At 41.1% G+C, this 6,325-nt stretch overlaps 1 non-coding gene across 1 annotated transcript; it reads left to right on the forward strand.

The window, feature by feature from the left end:
- The first annotated feature begins 445 nt into the window (after positions 1 to 445).
- Positions 446 to 578, forward strand: LOC115064727. Its single transcript, XR_003844559.1, has one exon. It is a non-coding gene; the product is annotated as a small nucleolar RNA SNORA17 (small nucleolar RNA).
- Positions 579 to 6,325: the final 5,747 nt, after the last annotated feature.

Below are 6,325 nucleotides of genomic sequence, written 5' to 3' on the forward strand. Positions count from 1 at the left end.
CCACCAACCAAGGAGTACACATGGCTCCAGCTGCATATGTAGCAGAGGACAGACTTCTCAAGCATCAATGGGAGGAGAGGTTCTTGGTGCTATGAAAGCTTGATAGATGCCCCAGTGTAGGGGAATTGAGGGTGGGGAGGCAGGAGTAGGTGGGTAGGTGTTAGAACACCCTCATAGAAGCAGAGGGAGTGGGGTTAGGATAGGGTTTTTCAGGATGAGGGGAAATCAGGAAATAGGATAATACTTGAAATGTAAATAAAGAAAATATTATATATATGATATTTATCATATATATGTATATGCATATATATGTGTGTGTATATATGTATATATGTGTATGTATATATGTATTGTATATATATCATATATATTTTATGTATGTATATATGTGTGTATACTATATATTATATACATATTATATATATATATATTTTTTTTTAAAGGAGCTGCCCCCTAGAGGCGGTGCCAGCATGGCTGCTGTATCACATGTATGTCAGTAGGTGGCAAAGAGGAGAGAAGCTACATCTTTGCTCAGTGCTCTGACCTGTGAACATCTGAAGGATTAGTAGACTAACCTTTCCTGAAAAAGGTGAACCTGAGAAGACCGCTAGTATGGTGTCACACGGGCCTGGGCATGCTCCAATGGTGGAGAGCAAGCTGAAGACTAGAAGAACCCTGCCTGGGGCCGCTGCCTGGCATCTCAGGCCGTGGGCGAGAGTGAGCCCCAGACAGAGAACCCTCTCATGGGTGAGGAACAAGCCTGAGACGACCACAGACTTGACCACCAGTCTGATGCCCCACAGGCCTGGAGAACAGACCATGCTCAAAATGAGGTCTACCCAGTGCCATAATTCACAATCAGGGCATAACACTCCTAAAATCACTCCTGAGACAAACCCAGATCCTCACCCCTGGTACCTAAGAAGAGGAAGTAAGTGGTGAAGAAATGGAAGAGAAAGAGAAACAGAAGGATGCAGGTACAATGAAGACCCACAGAACTGCAGAGAGTAGTGAGGAACAGCCTGATGTGAGTAGCCAGTGATGCCACCTGGGACAGTGTCCCATTGCAATGCGGCTTCTGGGTCTGTGCCGCCACCACCACTGGAGGACACTTCTGAGTCTGTGCCCTGCAGCAGCAGGGATCTCTTACCACCAAGTCTGGGTGGATGTCCCTGGTCTGGGTTATTGCCCAGGGATATGTTGATGTCTGAGGGCTGTGTGAAAAAGGAGCTGACCCTGGGGATGTGAGAGCAGGAGAGCTGACCAAGCCCCTAGCCAGCTGCAATAATCAAGAGAGCAGTCTAGCACAATATGGGAGTTGCAGGTGAGCTGGATGAGAGTATGAGAGCAGGAGAGTTCATGGGATAGCCACCTCAGATACCTGTCAAGCCCCTATCCAGGGCTTTGAATCCCCCTCCCCCGAAAATCGACCCTACTGATGAACTGCTGGAGTGCATAAAGGGGCTGCCAAAACGACAGGATCTCCATGACACAGGGTAACAACAGGATATCTGAGTCCCATTGTGGGTCTAATATTGATAAAGTAGCAGAGACCACAGGATTCATACCAGACCAATGAGTCATTGCAACGGACATTTGCAAGCAAAGAAGTGTGGACAAAAGGGAATATTGTGGGACATATGTGAAACACTATAGCTTTTACAATGGGATTTTTTTTTATGTCTATGTTGGCAAGGAGGTTGAAAGAGTGAAGAATGGGTACAAAGGGAGGGGAAGATGACTGAGATTGGGGTTCATGATGTAAATTTCACAAAGAACCAATAAAACTTTTTAAAAAGAATAATTAAAAAAAAAAGATTCAGGAAGGAAACTCACAAGTCTCAGAAAGTCTCTGAAACCTACAATGTTCACAATGACCCCATTCCTCAAGATTATATAAGCAGTAAAAACTGCTGGAGAAAGACAAGACTCTGACATGTCAAGCTGCCTGAAAGTTGCTCTTGCTGAGCACCCTTCCTAGGGTAGGCTTTTCAATGATGTAGCTGTCTTCGAGTTAACCACACTCCTTTATGTGGCCTACATGTGCATGTGCGTGTGCCTGTGCATGTGCGTGTGTGTGTGTGTGTGTGTCTAATGTATATGTAATAAATAAAATATATAATATCTTTATAGATTATATAAAATATAGACTACCTATTTGAATTTATGCAAACATTTAAGCATTCATTACTCTAAATGTTAGATATAGGTCCCAGGATTGAATGGTCTTTTTTAGGAGTTTCTCATATTTTCCCAGGCTACTTTATATTGATTTTATATCTTAAGAAGTTCAAAACTATAATTTAAAGTTACATGGAAATTTGTTAAGTGACATGATTAATCCCTTTTTAGAATTACAGATAAAAGGATGAAATTCTTAAATAACATCTTTGGTTAAGCTTACAGTCATCATCCATTTGTGTTAATAATTGATGGGCTGTAACGGAAATGGCACAAAACAAGGACAGAACATTCTGCCAGTTTGTAAGAACAAGGAGAAGTCAAGCCTTTCATGGCTATGATAGTGTTTCACTGGCGACATTTGGTGTCCTTCATTTATAGGGATGCTATTTAGAACAGTACTGACCTTCAAGCAAATATGGAAAACCAATTTTTGAATAGAAAGTGAAAGTATAAGTAATTTAAGTTTTAGTTTATGTGAAGTAAAGACACAGAAATAATGAAGTTCTTGATGTGAGCCAGTGAAATCGGGTTAGATTATATAGAGTTTCTAAGCTCTCTGTCTTAGTCAGGGTTTCTATTCCTGCACAAAACATCATGACCAAGAAGCATAACCAAGGTGGGGGTTGGAGGAAGGGTTTATTCAGCTGACACTTCCACGTTGCTGTTCATCACCAAAGAAGTCAGGACAGGAACTCACACAGGCTAGGAACCAAGAGGCAGAAACTGATGCAGAAGCCATGGAGGCATGTTGCTTACTGGATTGCTTCCCCTGGCTTGCACAGCTTGCTTTCTTATAGAACCCAGGACTGCTGCCCCAGAGATGGTCCCACCCACCATGGGCCCTCCCCCCTTGATCACTAATTGGGAGAAGGCCTTACAGTTGGATCTCATGGAGGCATTTCCTCAAAGGAGGCTTCTTTCTCTCTGATTGCTCCAGCTCGTGTCAAGTTGACACAAAAAACCAGCCAGTACACTATCTAATGTTAAAAACATACATATGGTTTCTTTGTAAATCTGAATGATGGTATCAAGTAATATAGATACATATACTCTATTTCCTCTTAAGATAAAGGGGTCTCTGAAAATGCTCCTTCCATTGATAAAATATTTTACTTAAGCTTGAAACTATCAACACCATTTCAAATTAACTTCATATCTATTTGTTGGAAAATCATAAAAAGTATAAACTGAACATGATGCTGCTTTTAAAAATTCACAAATAACATGAGCTCTTAGTCAATCAAACTGAGGCACACTCTGGCCAATTTTGAATATAGTTTACCCATATGTGAACTTTACCTTCTTTTCAGCAGTCATTGTTGTTTCAGCAGGGATTTTTAATACCCGGTGCCAAGCCCTGCTTCCCAAACACAAGGCATCAAACCAATAATGAGTATTTCTAAATGGTTACACCCCTGACACTCTTGAGAATGTACAGTATGAAAGAAAAGTGCTCATTCTGGCAAACGTCAGGGTCCAAAGCTAAAGCCTTGTGAATGGACCACTAAGTATTAATGGAAACTAGAGCTAGGTTTCAGAGCTTCGGTGAATCTCAGTCAAGCTGGACTTGGATTGACAGTTCTGGGAAAGATTTCAGGGAGGGCAGTCTGTGGATTGGTTGCTGTGATCAGGCACATCAGGCTGAGGTTGAGAGGGGTTAATATGCTAGGGTGTGAGGCTTGGATAGGAACATACAAAGAAAAGGGACCTTCTGGGCGAGGGAACAGTCTGCTGTCCTCTGCGAACCTAGGAAAGGTGACAGGCTGTGGGAACATGTGACTTATCTTCTAATACCTAGATTTAGAGGGAAGATACATACCAAAGGCAGACAGAGATGAACTACTGCTTTAGAATAGGGAAAATCTGTTCTAAAATGGTAAAGGTTTATCCTGGGGAAACCAGAAGCACCTGGAAAGTCTAAAGAAGGAAAAGGACTAAAATCCAATGGAAATGTGTCAGGACTAAGGGAGAAGGCTGAACATGAATGTAGACCCAGGTGGGGTTGGGGATGAGAAAGGGTTAGGGAGGGGTAAGCTAAGTTGGTCCTGATGAATGAACCTTAACTGCCGTCATTCATGCTTTCTGAGTGTAACAGCCTAGGTCACTAACTCAAGCCTGAGGAAATATATAAGGGGCAACTTTGATTCAGAAAATCAGAAGACATTCATGGGAAAAGTGAGTCCCGGCGTATCCCTAGTCCCTGATGATCATATCTCCTGACATAGGTGGGAGATACACCATGTGTGTAATTTTGGAAAATGACAAAGTACAGATACAAATATAATCACCAATTCCTTCTAGGAAGACTTATCAAAAATCTCAAGGCCCAGAAAACTGCTTTTTAATTGCTGGAAGTACGAGAGAATTTTACGATGCAAGAACAAAATAATTTTAATAATATCTCTCGTATATTGAATAGGTCTTATGATAGAATCTCGAAACTGATAGAAAGAATACAACACTTAATTTCCTCATCTTCTGAAATGAGAGTCACTTCCAGCTTCCTATCACTTAAGAAATACAATAGTCAGATATTGAGGTAGGTTATTGTTCAATTTTCTCTTGTGCTAGCTCAAGTTTCTGCCTTAGATTACTGCCTTGCCTCTGTGGGGTTCCCTGTGTGGTCACTGGCGATACATTTCTCTTTGTAATATGGACAGTGGTGAGCACCGTGACTAAGACACCAATTTAAAGCAAGTGAAGTAATGGGGGCAACTGTGGTTTCAGTGTTTTCTTGTCCTCCAGAAACCCTTACTTAACACGTTTGCAATACTCTGTGTAGAAGTTTTAATCAAATGCTCATTGTCAAGATCAATGCACAAAGTCCTTTTGATCATGAATCTACGGATGTGTCTCAGGGAATCTTTCATTACAGTAGTTAACATTCATGTCTTAGTGGTGAGCCCCAATGGGAGACAGAATAAATTAGTTTGCTAACATCCAACATTTTAAGAATTGCCTTCGCTTCTTTAACCCCAACCTTATAATCTCCTTGAAATGACATAGGTAATGACCATATTGGGTTTGATGATGGCTCACTTATACTCTACCAAAAGCTTTTTCTTGTGTTTTTCTAGTGATTCTGAAACACAAATGTTTAGTTTTTTTTTCTTTACTGGAATGTGACAAGAACATTTGAAATTATTTTATTAGTAGTGATTCTGTGAAACCATTTGCTTGACTTTCTATGTTTGTCTTTCTGTGACTGGGCCCATAATATTTGGAAAACTAATCCTGCTTCAGCATTGCTGGCTGCAGTCCCAGACCTTCATTGTATGTTCCCAACCATCAGGAAGAAGGCATTAGGGTCTGTCATTGTGTGATTAGCTCCTTCAGCAAGATAAGGAGCTATGATTATAGCCAGAAACTCCTTGTGGACATGTGGACCGTGAGCTAAGGACTTTGTCTACCTACTCCCAATTTACCTGTCAAAACTTGGCTGACCCTCCTAAGAAGCATGATGTAATGTAAGTGACTTTTGCGGGGCTATCCCTACAGAAAGAGAACAGGAAAATGATTGCGTTTGCCAAGTGGGAGAGCTGCAACAGAATAGTTTCAAACACTGTGAAGTTGACCTGAATAAAGCCTAGAAGAGTGTTACACTGTGAAGTCACACTGTAGGTAATAAAAAGGAATAAAGAACCACTTTCCTCCACCATTATCTAGGGATTGTAGATGCAGAAGTCTGACATCACACAGGTTACTGAAGACACCGATGTGTACCTGAATCCCTCATTAGACTACAGGATGTATTGAAGTACGCTATGGAAGCTCATTTCTGTACCCTGGCCCTAAGGTCTGATGATTTTCTATTCCAGGAATAAATTCACATTCTTTTTTTGTATACCAACTCAGCTGAATCTCTTAGCTAATCCAGAGTATCATTCAGTACTGTATGTAGTACTGTCCTTGGAACATCATGATGGATCAAGATCTTTATAGGTAAAGCCTTCCAAAGACCTGTAGAGATAAATTCTAACAGCCCCACATCCCACCCCACCACTGTAGACATCAAATGAGATAATAGGGACCACTCCTTTTGAAGTGAAAAGGCTCTTCTTGCCTCAATTAACTCTGAAAAACGTAAAAATACAAAAGAATGAGTCCTCTACAGATTTATTCCATGTCAGGAATTCCATAA

Source organism: Mus pahari, chromosome 9 (genome assembly GCF_900095145.1).
Source record: "Mus pahari chromosome 9, PAHARI_EIJ_v1.1, whole genome shotgun sequence".
Lineage (NCBI taxonomy): Eukaryota > Metazoa > Chordata > Mammalia > Rodentia > Muridae > Mus > Mus pahari.